The following is a 14,986-nucleotide window of genomic DNA, read 5'->3' on the forward strand; positions in this document are numbered from 1 at the left end:
TCCATTCCGTGAACAAGGTTGACGGAGTCGGCTGAAAATTTGGGGTAAGTCCCATATTAATTCTTAGTGTTGGTTAAGTAAAGTTTAGTTTTTCCACACAATAAAATATGTTAGAATATGGTCCACTATTTATTCTACCACGGCGCAACGAACCTGTAAATAATGTACATAGTGTCCAGTGGAAGATTAGCTCTTTGGTGAGCAAAACTTGGGTCAGGATGTTTATCACTATCGCTACAGGCATTTTGGTCATTACTGGTACTCGAAAAATGTAGCCTGATAAAATCTCGCTTATATAGTAGCCCGCCCAGGATTTAAAAAATGCAGAGTACGGATCTCAGCAATATTTTACGTGCTTGGTTTCAAACAGTCAATTATGTAGATTAGAGCTGTCATGATTTGTTTGCCTACCGACTCTTTAATAGGTAAACACTGACAGGGAGGTCAATAGGGTATCATATATTCCAAACTTTTAGCACTAGGGGTTGGTACCGGTAAAGGAATTTCAGGTACAGGTACGGTTCAGGTCCAGAGGATAGGGTACAGGTCCGGACCTTAACCTGGACCAGATTGTCTGTGGAAAAACTCACATTCATTGGCAGCGTAGTTTGACTTTTGAAATTTCTATCAAGGGACTTTGAAATATCTTAGTACGGCGCAAAGTGTTGCCATAGCAACAAGACTAACTCTTGTGACCTTTGACCTCTCTAGACAAGAAATAAAAGCATCCAAACTGAACTTATTGTAGACTGTCCTGACACTCCTAACATGGCTAAAAGACTATTTTTTCTAACCAAATAAAATAGCCCGAATCCTTACCTGTAATTTACACCCCAAAATTCCAACATTTTCGAAGATAAGGCATCTTAGACTTTCATTTTAACAAGCCAGGTTGAAAATCTATTGTCTACGCATGCCTCTATCTTGTAGTGACCTTAATCGACTCTGGCTCCGTCTTACCCCAATAATAGTCATGTCACTTGAAGTTGTCTCGTTCTTCCATTTGAAGTTGTCTCGTGCTAAGCATTTGGCTGATACAAAACTAAAATAAACTAAAGCTCATAACATAATCTGTTTGTTATTTACAGTAACTTTCACGCATTCAAAAATTTGAAATAAGGGTATTTTCACACAACAGCCAATGACGTCTCCTACCGTTGATATATGGTGCATTGTCCTCGTTTGACATTTGGTGTATTGTCTATTGTTGATGAAACTACCCCCTATCTGTGAATGAAACTATCCATTTTCTGTTGGTATACTTGTCACAGTGTTTGACTAACATGATAGTTTGACCCTACAAAGAATAGGGTACAGTTTAGTCAACATGTAAGAGCCTTGTTTCGTAACCATCATAAAGTCAAAGATCAAAGAACTGGGACATAATTTTCAAACTTAGTCAGCAGAAAACAGTATACCGTAGTTTGTACTTTTTTTCTAGATACGCAAACGATTGTACGGGTACGGTGTGCGCCAAATGCATTCCTAGGGTTGATGTGTTGAAAAATTCGTATTTTCCCAGAACTATTGTAGCAAAGCACAGTAGGGGCATCTTCTTTGGATCATTTTTAAAGAACGCTTGCAGATAGATGTGCAAATGGTAGGTGCGACAGGTCGTTCAGTGTAATATAACCAGCTGCTGCCGCGCCGTGTGCATGGGAAGTTGGTGTGTTACGCCGAAGGGCGGTTATACCTGCTATGTAGATACAGATACTTTTTGCAATGCATTGTGTTAAACCTAGCAACTTTATTTGTTTGTCCCATGAGTAGTTTAGCGACCTACAGGGCACAGAGTACTGAGTGTTTTTTGATCCTTGGTTGCTCTCGTGAGCTCAAAAACCCTTTTACCTCGCTTCAGTAAGTTCAAACTAAAGATTGACAAAGCCAGATACTTTTGTATATAGAGTGCTAGAAAACAAGCTTACGTCCTTTTAGACAACAGGGCGGTTATTGTGAGGGGTTCGGCCTTACCCCTAAGTGCTCTTCTAAGACACGATTGGCCAGATTTGGCGTCTACTGCAAGACAAGCCTCGTCTGGACCAATAATGGATCCCCTCTGTTGAGGTAAGGGTCTTTTTTCAGCTCTCCGAGAAGATGTGATGGGATTACTGAAAGTAACGTACTGCTGCATTCCTCCATACACTTTGGGACTGTTGGCTTTGCATCCCCAACCGGATATATTTCTGCACCCCTAAAACCGTGCCTAGGCTGGAATGAAAACGTTTCGGTAGCATGCTTGTTTTCCTTGTATGGACCGTAGGACACGGAACCACTGGGTCTACATCCCCATCCGAAGTACAACCAAAAACAACCAAACCCTGCCCAAGCAGGATTGGATTCAAACGATTATGTTTTTTTTTTTCCTTGTATGACTTCACTGAAAAAAAAAGAACTGAAATCGACGTACCAGGATTACTTTAGCGTTGTATTCATATCTCCCAGAATCTATTTTTTGTCTTTATTACGTTTTCAAAGATGAATTATGATAGTCACAAACAGAAAAATCAATTTATTGGTTGTTATGCACGTAAGAAGACTGTGTTCTGATAACAATTAAATCAAAATCCAAGGAATGAAAAAAAATCATTTTAAAAAACAGCATGTTTAAATTGCATCACAATGACTCCTAATGGGATAAGAGTCTATATGGCGAATGTCACTGACTTCTGGGCCCCCTATTGTTTTCGTCTCAACGGGGCGAGAGTAAAGGAGGAGGACGAAATTGATGTGACACCGGAAAGGACCATGATAGGTAGTGTTACACGTGTAGGTAATGATAAACTGTCGGGCGTATTAAATGACAAATACTACAAGCCGCCATATATTTCAAAACAACTGCTGCATAGTCAAAGTTAATTGCACAACATTTGTAAACGGGTACAATGTAAGGCAAACTAAGTACTAGTATATTGTATAAGTACAATATAAATGTAAGAAAAACTAAGTATATTGTATACGACAACTAGCTATATAGTATAATTAAATTGGTAACGTAAGAATACATGTATTGATATGACGAATATTTTTGGTCCAGATTGCTACAAACCTAGGTTAAACTTAAGAAAGGTTTTCTTCTAAATAAACAAAAACATACGAATTGAAAAATCCAATAATACATATTCAGGAAAAGTAAATTTAGCAAAGCATTGGTTATGATAAAATATCCACGCGTTCATCCATCGTTTTTTTTAATAAGAATGATGAATTAGTTCGTCTAAAGTTGGCGCCGTTGTGACAGAAATCCAACTTTAGACGGATGGGTTCTGCACGAAATCAGCGCTTAAATTCCCTAAAGTAGTTGTTAAATATGACTCTGTCTTACACGGTGACTCTGTAGATTGATCCAAAAGTATACTTACAAGAAAGCGACGTTTTTTTTTGTCTGAAGATAATAGCTCGTCTCTGGGCGTTTGTGTCAGTCAAAAGTTGCAAAAACAGTATAGGTTCTGCAAAAGTAATTTTTTATAGGCCATGTTAATTTGATTATATAGATGACATCCACTGGGAACCTCAAAACTGGTGCGAGCGAGCGAATAAAAAAAGTTGGGCAAAAAAATCCTTTATTAAGTGATCTTGGTGGTGATCTAACACACAGAGTATGGTATAATACAAAATAGATTTTTTTGTTCTTTCACATCTTCTTTAACTTTGGGACTTGCTTTGGTATTCTACGACATTAGTTACCATTTTTGGATATCTATCTTTGCAATATACAGCATTCATTTGCTCATATTTCAGCTGCTCCGTACAATTTAGGTATAAGTGTGATATTTCTTAACCCTATTCAGACCGGGGGGGGGGGGGGCTTTTGAGGCCCGCGCTAACTTCGATGCCCTATAACGCCAGAGCGGCTTACGCTAGAGCCACCAAATTTGGTGAGTTTTCCTAAAATATTGTTGGCAACAATTTCGCGAAGTTGGACAAATTTTCCATTTTTTCTTGTTGCCATGGCAACCGTTTGTTGACAGGCAGTTTTGCCAAAAATCACTATTTTTGGTTCTAACAATGTATTTTTCACATTTATTTGCTATATTACTGCGATTTTGTTACATAAATAAAATCTTATATTATTCAGCATATCTTTCATAATTATATATGCATAAATTATGCTAATTTGATGACGTCATCATCCCAAAATCCAAGATGGCGGACCGAATGGCCAGATCAAGAATAACAAGCTAATTATCCCTTAAAATTTGTAACAACCTGGTATTTTTTCATCAAAAACCATCTAAATGAATGAATTTAGTCTATTTCCATTGCCCTTTGTGATTATTTGTTGCAAAAAAAGTATTTTTAAAAATTCAAGGTGGTGGATATAATATGGTGGAGCCCAACTCGTATCTTAGATGTGCATGACGTCATTTTATGACGTCATATTGACGTCATTGATGTTGCTATTGGCAACGCAAGTCGTAATTAACATTATCATTCTGTTATCTGCACTTGTTGTTACATTTTTGCAGCATAACTTGAAGTTTTCTGAGAATACCCACTTTTCATGGGTTTGGCCAATGTAATCAAATTGATGACGTCATAATTACGTCATATTACGTCAACGTAACGTCAAACGTCACATACTTGTCAGATACTATGTCAAAATCATGTCCTAAAAATTTGGTGGTCCTACGGCACGTCGTTTTAGAGTTATAGGACTTAGAAGTGGAGGGCCTCAAAAGCCCCCCCCCGGTCCAGGGATGACCAAAAAAGCCCGGTCTGAATAGGGTTAAACGGATGGAAATTTATGCGTGCGTGGATGTCCATCATATAATGAAATAAATATGGCCTACAACAAAAATGAATTCTAGCCTCGGTGGCAGACAACCATGAAGACTACAAAATGTGTTATTATACATAGCCTAGGTCCATTGAAAAACCGTCCAGTGGGTTCTGCAACTGAAACTAGCCTGGTCCCCATCCCACACTGCGTTATACCTGGTACAGCCTGTTGAGAATAAATCTATTTCTGAAAGTCTGTATTTGTAGCTAGTCTTTTTAGTTATCACATACAGCAATCTACCGTTAGCCAACCTCGTAAAAAAATTCACCGGTGTACGCTTTTGAACTGGGCGGTCGGGCTACACTCCGAGCACCGTAGAGATACCCGCGAGCTCCCGATGGTATGGTTACCAGTAGGCTGCATAAAACACTGACCCAATTCATTTACCTTTATGTAACACGAGTTTTAAATCTAATTATTTGTAGAATTACATATGTGTATTTAAAGAAAGATATAATAGTTTGATTTGATTAATTTTAGAGAGGGAAAAGTAATTTGCTTAACTTTTAGCTGTGTTGACCTGAACAAATTAAGGAAGAAATAAACAATGTAAGCTTGCGAATTTGTTCCAATTTGTTTAAGTTAGGCACAGTGAAGATACGAACATGGTATTCAGAAGCAAACAAAAGTCCAAAGTTCAATCACATCTATTTATGATATCTGGACAACTGACGTCGTTATAAGAATCTTGTCTGTTTTTCATTATCATAATTCGGTATTAAAGCCATCAAACGTTGCCTGGCTAGTAAAAAATCATTCTGATAACTGTCAAGCGAAAATAATTTCTAAATGGTCGACAGAATCCTAATTTGGCAAAGTGGGACAAGAGGGACAAAGTGTTAGGAATCATTGAAATGTCCTCTGCGTTTTTGTGTCTTGGCGTAATGATTAACATGTTTGACCCAGAACCTTAGGTAAAGGGTTCGAATCCGCTGACATGGCACCGATGTTGTGCGCTTTGACAAATGCTCTTAGCACTGCTTTCCTCACTCCACCTAGGTGCAAAAATGGGTATCTGGCTTTGGTTGGGAGGTACATTTGTAAAATGCATTGGAAGGAGAGGCATGGGTTCCGCCTTCCAATATCTAACCTGAAATCCAGTCTACCGTGGATTGGCCAGGCTACCTTCGGGACAGGAGGGTCTTTCCATCGCCCGGGTAATCTTCCACACCCGGTAGGAGTTTTGCACGATGGGAGTTAATTTTGCCATCCACTGGCCGGCAAATTAACTCCCACAAATTAACTCCCACTGGGCTAAAGTCTAACCGCGTGAAAATCCTACGGGTGTGGCCGATTACCCCGGCGGCTGGGAGCTAAACGGCCCCCGTACAAAGCCTGCACTAACTACGGTAGGCCGAGCCAGTAGTGGACTGGATTCCAGGTTATCCAATATCCTGCCCCAGACACAATGAATAGGAACCATTACATGAGAATCGTATGACTCTGTTTACTAAGCCCTTACCCAGTTGTTTGATTTATTTTCTATGCTATATACTGTCTAATCCTTATGCCGACCTGATTTCATGGATTGAATTCACGCGTGCATTGATTTTTGTATCTTCTAAAAAAACTTTGGGCACATGTGACCCTAGCCTGGTCAATCAAAATTTTATGCTTACCAGAGGATCTGCTCTTATGGGGGTAAGGGGACACATTGTCAGGACGTGGGGCCACGGTGCCCTTGTTCGCCCTCTTTCAACAAGAATGGCAATAAAACATCATTAAAATGGCGAAGATTATCTCTCACAGTCTTACTAGAGGTGAACATAGGACAAACCAAGCCTGGGAAATAATACCCTGGGAAACCAGCTCGAGAAGCTTTGCAAATAAGAGTTACCGATCCCCTGCCTAACGCGCGCCCTCCCGCCTCTATGCACCCGCCCCACTACCAGCTGGCCCCACTTACGCCGGTCCCGAACTATCTCCGAAAGAAGCAAGTGATAGTTGGGGCCAGCTGGTTCGAGGGCCGGCGGGTGTTAGGCGGCGGGTGTCCCGTGCGCGCGTGTTGTAGGGATCGGTAAACTTTGCGTGCGTCGTTAGGAGTCTGCGTTTTCCCAGGGTAGGGAAATAAGGGACTGGATGTCTAATCCTATGGTTTAGCAGCACTTATTTTTCGCCCTCGCGCATTATTTTTGGCTCTCCAGAGGATGTCATCCATAAATGTAAGTCGGTGGCCTTCTAACATCACAAAACCCACACGTAATAAAAAAAGATGGGATCTTTCGTCTTCCACTGTCTTCTAAAAAGGAGTATAACCCAATAACCCATGATCTAAAGTTAGCTTTTACTAGCTTTAGACTAGAGTAGACACTTGTGATATTGTTTTTACACTGTTTGAATCTTTTATGTTACCTGCATTTAGCCCACGGGCGGCAAGAATTTGCAATAAACTTTATCATAAAGAATATCTACTAGTCATCACAAAAAAAACAGGGAATATCAGTAAAACAATACACTTACCAAGTGATGGGAAGCTCTTTCACTTGGCTTGAACCACTGGTAGCAGCAAGCTATAGCGCCACCGGCTTACTTCAAGACCATAGAACACCAGACGTGCGCAGTGCTCAGAGTCCGCTGAAGTTTCCACACACCCTTAGTGATCTGCGACAAGAATAAAAGGTAGTCTAGCGTTACTTTCTGTGATGTTAAACCGCCACTGATTTCCAAGGGAAATGTCCTTTACGTCTTGGCTAGAAGTTCAATCGGATTAAAGAAAATACACTGTCCTTGGCGTATGCTCGGACCTAAGTCTCGCCGGTAGCTCTTACCGGCTAGAAAATAAGTAAATACCGACGATACCGTAAAAGGATAAACTTTTCGCTGAGATTTAATGTTTTAGCAGGGAGAAATGGAGCATTTGATGTAGTCTTAAGTTTGCGATTGAAACAAATGATAGAAAAAAGAGAACGATTTTCGAGGGGATCTCATTTTCGCGTTAAGGATGTCACCGCGAACTTAAAACCATCGCAAAAATTATTTCTTTTACGGTATGTCCACGTGCTACCGTTCGGCCCATATCCGGCTTCTTACGGTGTTGCTATAAGAACTGACCTCCCATTACCTCATAGTAAGGGCTCTCACTATGCGGTTATTGACCCGAGCACTATGCAAACACTCCGAAATTTGCACGTAGGCCTTTAATTGTTAAAACAACATCATTCGCAAATCAATATTCTACAAAGAAGCCGTGTTTTTTGCCTTCTTAACAAGAGGCATTAAATCTTTTGCTACTTACATTTGTCAATGTCAATGCTATTGTTAAGAACTATGCTTAGTACGTCAAGTGTTAGAGTGTTTAGATACATCATCCCATGTTCACTGACAGTTGAACAATTCAACAGTTGTCAAGAGCCCGTCACACTTTGAAAAAGGGTGAGAAAAACATCTTTGCACTAGACACCTGACACGTTAGAGTGTACGTGAGTAGTATTACGTACATAACTGTAATAGCATTAACAAATAAAATAAAAATGCGTAAGAGCAGTTATGTAATGAAAAGGGTTTGTGAAAAGAGTTTATGACGGAAAAATATGTTTTCAGCATGTCAGCATGTGGTGTGACTAAAATTTGTATAAAAACAGGACACATAGTCAATATGTGTTCTGGATTGTTAGTAAATGCGGTGGATTATGATTGTTTTGTATGTTTCCTTGTATTTAGTGTACTGCTAAGGCCTCTATGGCAAAAATTCGAGCACGTAAAAAAGACTTATTACACTTACGGAAAAAGTAAAAAGAGTATAGGGGACCTTCCCGGTGTGAGTGGATGAAATAAATCTGTCCGTACATGCAGCTTGTACCTCTTCAATACAAACCTGGTGTGTTAAGGTGGGGTCACACATGCGTATATATTCAAGTCTGTTTGAGGTGCGTATGACGCTCTTAGTCTCTACCAGGCTCCACAGGTCGCGGGAAAAATAGTACAAATTGGACAAATATAGATACAGAACATGCCAGATGAGTTAGCTGACCGAGGAGTATGGTTAGCGACCAAGCTAACTCGTCTAACATGTTACCTGTTTGTCCAATTTCTATAATTTTTCTAACTACCTGTGGAGCCTGGTGGAGGCAAATACTCCCATGCGCGCCTCATACGGTCTTAAATATATACGCAGGTGTGACCCCACCTTTACACAATGAGGCACAATTACACAAACCAACAAACATTCGTTTCAATAAATCACATGAAACCATGCCCCATACTGAACACACAATTTTGTAATATGATGCACTGATGACGTCAGTTGTTGCAGGATTTATTATCTTTTGTTTTAGTTCGGCATTAAAGCAGCTTAAGAAAAGTACACTATACTGTGGGATTCCCCTATTCATGTTGTAAACTAGTAACATAGTAATAAATATACTCTAACGTTATCTAATATTGAATGTTAAAAATACTGCAAAGGCCAGGAGATATCCATATATCCATTCAAAAGTACAATGTCCTCGCTCGACAAGAGGTATTTAGCTTTAGGGATTTTAGACGAGACAATGCCACATGCAGGGACTACTAGTCTGCTACCGTTTGCATAACATCTTTTCTTTTGGAGTGGTTTTTGTAGGCGTTGGACTTTGTACTTCACGTTGGGGTCATTTGCGGTCAAGATATTGGTAATACGTGTACATGGCAGCAACTTGATACGATTTGATATGGCCTTCACACTGAAACCGAATCAGCAGGAATCGAGCAGAACCAGCCGGAGTTAATTATTTGCAAAATTCGTGCCACATTCGGGGCCATTCAGGTGGGAATTCCAAATAGGCCTTAAATCCCCTTCACACGAGAAGGAAAGAGCCAGAATGCCGTCAGAATGAAAATTCTTTTCTATTCCTGTGCATTCATAGTGTATTCTAGACATTCCGACTACATTCCAGATATTCTTTCGGCCACATTCGGGCAGGAGTCGAGATGTCTTGCCGTTTCGATTCTCCATCGAATGAGATAAGAATGTTTCGAATAATGTTGGAATGCCGCAGAATGCGGTCAGACTGCAGTATGAATAGTTAGAATACACTTAGAATCCACTATGAATGCTATTCGATATTTCTCCACTTCGAATGCACCTCGACAGTTTTAAACATGTTAAAAACTTTCAGGCTAGCCAAAAGAACGGGTACGAAGAGCTGGAATGCAGTTAGAACATACTACGAATTGCCAGGAAGTGCCAGAAATGGAAAAGAATATTCATTCCGACGGCATTCTGTCTCATTCGTGCTCTCGTGTGAAGGGGGCTTAAATGGTGTTCAACTTTACGTTGATCAAAGTTAGACACACACATGAAATAAGATATAGGTAATGCTTTATCACTAAGTGATGATTTACTTCGACGTTACTATGACGTGTTGTCTGAAACGTCTGACCATTTTAAAATTCCATAAAGTTGCTTGTCGTGAATTGGTAACTGATACCTTGTTTTGTTCAAAGTTATATTCCTCACGCGTTTTGGTAATCCGAATTTATCTACATTGTCACCAATCCCAACAAGTAATAAGAAGCCGAACTTATATGCTAGACTACAAAACATTTACTAGTACGTTTGTCTTTGTTGTAACCCGTGCGTAGTTCGACTGGGCGAGAATGTACAATAAAGATCTTCATCCATTCAGTCGTAATGTACAAAGCATTTAGGTAACGCTGAATGGGCTTCAATTTCCGACCGTTAGAAGATAGACGAAGGACGTTACAGGCATATTAACGACCATTCAAATGTTGTTTTGACAGTTGGTAGAGGTAACGCAGAAAGGTTATGAAACAACGTTTATATATATCATATTTCACATGCATTGTCCCCCAAATGAACAGTTAACAACTCGTTTTGCAAGAAGTAATAAACACACTAGCACTATATCAATGTTGCATTCATTATTTCACGACGTACAGGTTTCTACCCTTGATGGACAGTTGTATGGATCAAACGTAGACTTAAAACAACACAACAGTGCCACAGTGAACGATATCCACAGTGCCACACCGGTGCCTCTTGTGCGGTGAGACCTTATCGCAACACCACTGTATACTTATATCTTGTGCATTGTTCTTTCTACTTTCCTGTATATGTCATACTATTAACAATCTGTAGCTCGTAGCTTGTCGAGGTATGAATGTAGGGTAAAAGGTCTTTTATTTATGTTTGTACCCTCCACGGACCGTTGTATGGAATGAACGTAGAACTAATTGTCGACCGTGAACCCCAGAGTCCACCTGCGATTCATATCTGTAAGATGGATTGATTAAACACCTGATAGATGTAGAGCCACCAACCCTCAATCATCGCAACAAGTCTCTGGCATGGTCTGTAAAATCAATCATGTAAAATCCTATGGGACCCGTTGTGCCTATCTACAGACATACTAACTGGACTATTGGGAAATGCATTTTAGGATAAAACAAGACATTTAGGTGCCTAGGAAAAGTTCAAAGGAAATTTGATCGTGAGCGTAAACTTAAAATTGTTCGCTCAATCGAGTTTTATTGTTAAGACTTATGTAATGTATACTAGATATTTACTTTTGATACATTACAAGGGATAGTGCCCACAGAAGGATCAAAGAGTGAAATATGTCTAAATGACTCCGAAACGCATGAAAACATTGTAGGCTTACTTAGACAAAGATCATGGCACCATAAAGGGTTTCAAAGCTGTACAACTTTATTAAAAAGTCAATTTGGAGGTCGACTAGATTACTCTCTACTTTAGGCGGATGAACACTACAATTTTCATCGAACGTCTTTTACAACTATGGGAAAAAGGCTAAGGTTATTTTTCTCACATTTTGGTGCATCGTAAGCTTTAATGTCCATTTGAACAAGGGAGGAATTGGTAAAAGTTTTTTTCTTTGGATTTTCATTTCTTCTTTTGATGTCTATTACAGCTATTGGCAAATGGGTAAGACTATTTTTCTCAGATCATCATTGGTGTGTCGTAAGCTTCAATGTCTAATGGAACTAGAGTGCGACAAACACATCTCTTCGCCAAATAATCATGCCTTTATTTAAGACTTTAAGTTTAAGGTCTTATTCATGTATTACTAAATAGTAGCATGAACTGTGATCCTCACAAAGCCAGAAATGCTCCCCAAAACAAGTCTGTGATCACAGATGACCTGGTACCATGCCTGGTCAATCAGAATTCCATGCCTTCCAGAGGTTTTGTCCCCAGTGTAACAGCGTCCAGCTCATAAGCTCCTCCAGCAAAACATCTGGGTAACAGCTGTGTCTATAGATATAGGTCAAAATGATATATATGAAGAGAACAAGGGAAAATTGGTAAATATATTTCATTAGAGTTTCGCTTTCTTTGTCTCATTTCTATCACAGCTATAGACTTTGATTGTCTTCTTTGAGCCCGTTCCCTCAATGTAGATAGAAGAAAGAGCAAAATTAATGCAGACGATAAAGTACAAAACTTTACCAAAGACAAACAGAGAGCTATTTCATGTACTTATGTCATGTCCCGACACTGTTTCCGTTTACGTAGGTCAATACATATATACATCTATGCGGAAAAGAAACCTCATGATAACAACTTAATATTGTATACATCGTCATAATAATGTATATACTAGATAATAAGATCCTCGCTGTGCCTCCATTCAATCATAGTGTTTGTATAAAAAATGGAGCCTGAATGTAGTTTGTTACCAGATTTTTGTAAGTAGTCTAGATTTATGTTACATTGTATTAGTAAGTAGTCTGCCGCATCATTCTGGATTTGATTCACATATTGCACATTGTGTTTCTTCGAATAGTGCATAGCCGTCATCTATTGGTAAGTTATTAGCTTAATTATACTACTTGTATATTGCTAGTTGTCTTATACATGTACAATATAATGTAGTATAACGTAACCTAAGTTTGCCTTACATTGTACCCGTTCTACAAATGTTGTGCAATAAACTTTGACTTGACATGTACGGTACGCTTTAATGTTTATTACCGTAGCAGGTATTGACAAATGGCTTCACTTAATATTTACTCTAAACTTGAAAGTTCATCTATGTTGGCAGTTGAACTGTAATTTTTAACAACAACGTTGGTCTGGCCCAAATTCTTTATAATGCTCAACTAGCTCAGAAGTTTCATAACGCATACATATAGAATCGCTTTGACACTCGTATAACTGGAAAAAGTAAGAACATTTAGACACATCATCCTACTTTTTAATCATAATCATAAAAGGAATAAAAGAAGTCATTTATTATTTTATACCAGAGCTTTACAATTATCGTCCCTCAGTAGAGACGGGGGGTGATATAGATTTACACTTTCTGAAACTTATAACCCACTGCACACCGAGTCACGTATTTTATTTACACAGCGTGAACAGAAGCTTGACAAAGACTGAAATGGAACAGTCGAAAATTGGGGCAAGTCCAATTTTTGTATTGGAAATTACAGTTTTGTTCTCTTGCATTTTAAGCTTTAATGATAATGTCTATCCCGACTACAGTTAAATGGTATGTTTGGATGGAAATAGGTTCGTTTATGTAGTGTTATATTTGAGAATAGTCCCCAAGATAGTTGTTAAACTATTTAACGATTTTGCTTTATTGCAACACTATTTCCTTCTACATAGTCAGACGGCTATATAGTCATAAGCGCTCACTTAGGAACATTAAACTACGAATGAAATATCTCTAAATGACTCCAAAACGCATGAAAACATACTAGACTAAAAAGTGATGATCATTGACCCGGATTTGGCGCTAAACTAAAAGTAGTTTTATGCATAACGGGTACCTCTACGTAGATCTGCGTAAGTAATTCTTACAGTCACAGACGATGTCCTATTCCACTAGCATCGTAACCTGGCCACCCGTCTCCCCTACGGCTGTATACGGTAGGTTTCTTCGGCGCTGTAAGCCTTCATCCCCACCTGGCTAACTACGCCCTCCGGTGATTTTTATCCTGCTTGAAACAATTATAAGGATTCCTCACGGTGTAGAGGCAAAATTTTCTTCAGGGACAAGTCGGCCTTTTGCAGACTTCGAGCAAGGCTGACTTTTATTTTTACGCCGGGGCAAAATTACCCTCCATGGAAAGTACTTTTTAGGCAAACTTCCCTCTCGGCAAACTCCCTTTCTCGCCATTAGAGAACCCTAGACTACTTTGAAACTATCAAATCACCCCCAACACACACATACTAACAAAATACAAGCCAGCCCTAAGTGAAGTCTGCAAAGGAGGCTAATGTTGGCCCTGGTGCCGAATCACTGGCATCTATGCACCCTGACAAGTCTGAATTCCAGGCTACTAAAATCCTTCCAAGCACAGTTCCATTCCAGGAAATGGGTAGAAACATTAACCTTTACCGGTAATGGTATCTAGATCGTAGAGAATGCGTTTCCATTAAGACAGAGACATGGTCCAAAAGACAGGACATTATTTGGTATATTCGCAAGGCGAAGGCCTTTCTTTGAACTGATGAACGACAACTTTGCCATCAGAGACGGTAGACTTTACACCATCCTGTGACTTTGCACTTTGGTCGACCAAAGTCCAGAAACAGACAGAGGGGAAGATGAAGATTGATCAAAGAACAGTAACATAGAGAGAAAGAAGGAAAGAGGGAGAGTGGAAGGGAGAGAGAGAGAGGGAGAGAGAGAGAGAGAGAGAGAGAGAGAGAGAGAGGGGGGAGGGAGGGAGAGAGAGACACCCCAACAAATAAGTTATATTATGGTTGGGTACAAAACCGTTTTATGGGTTTTCTTGTTGGACAGGTACATTGAAACTGACTTGAAAAAATCAGTAGACCGGATTTCTTTTACAAGTTTTCAAAGACAATTAGGTTCTCTGGACCTGCAATGTAACTGTACCCGAATTTTCTATACCGGTACCCACCCCTAGTTTATACCATTATGCTGGGAATGGCTACGGAGATCTGTGTCACTGGTCATTTGCATTCTGTAAGAAAAAATGACCAAAACCTATGCTTCGAGTACATTTCTTCAAATAATTAAACCACTTGCACCCTGAACGTTTATGATTCACTGCATTCATAGATGACCGTTATACCTTCTTTATGCATATGAGTTCAAAGCAAAAGACCGAAATTTTCGGATTCTGCTCTCGATTTTTGCGACAGGCACTTGCCGTGGGTTTGGCAATTTGTTTGCTTGACCTGCACATTACGTTTTAAGGTGAAGGAAGGATGTGCAATTTTTTTTCTGCGCCCTCTCGTCTACTGCCGCACTAAGTCTCACGGTA

At 39.6% G+C, this 14,986-nt stretch overlaps 1 protein-coding gene across 3 annotated transcripts in view; it reads right to left on the reverse strand.

The window, feature by feature from the left end:
• LOC118424182 (parathyroid hormone 2 receptor-like) overlaps positions 1 to 14,986 on the reverse strand; it is a 141,684-nt gene that overhangs the window by 92,786 nt on the left and 33,912 nt on the right. For all 3 annotated transcript variants that reach the window (XM_035832716.1, XM_035832718.1, XM_035832717.1), the window contains one exon: positions 7,241 to 7,381. The gene's annotated coding sequence lies outside the window, so the exon portion shown is untranslated. The remainder of the gene's footprint in view (positions 1 to 7,240; positions 7,382 to 14,986) is intronic.

Source organism: Branchiostoma floridae, chromosome 10 (genome assembly GCF_000003815.2).
Source record: "Branchiostoma floridae strain S238N-H82 chromosome 10, Bfl_VNyyK, whole genome shotgun sequence".
Taxonomy (NCBI): Eukaryota; Metazoa; Chordata; class Leptocardii; order Amphioxiformes; family Branchiostomatidae; genus Branchiostoma; species Branchiostoma floridae.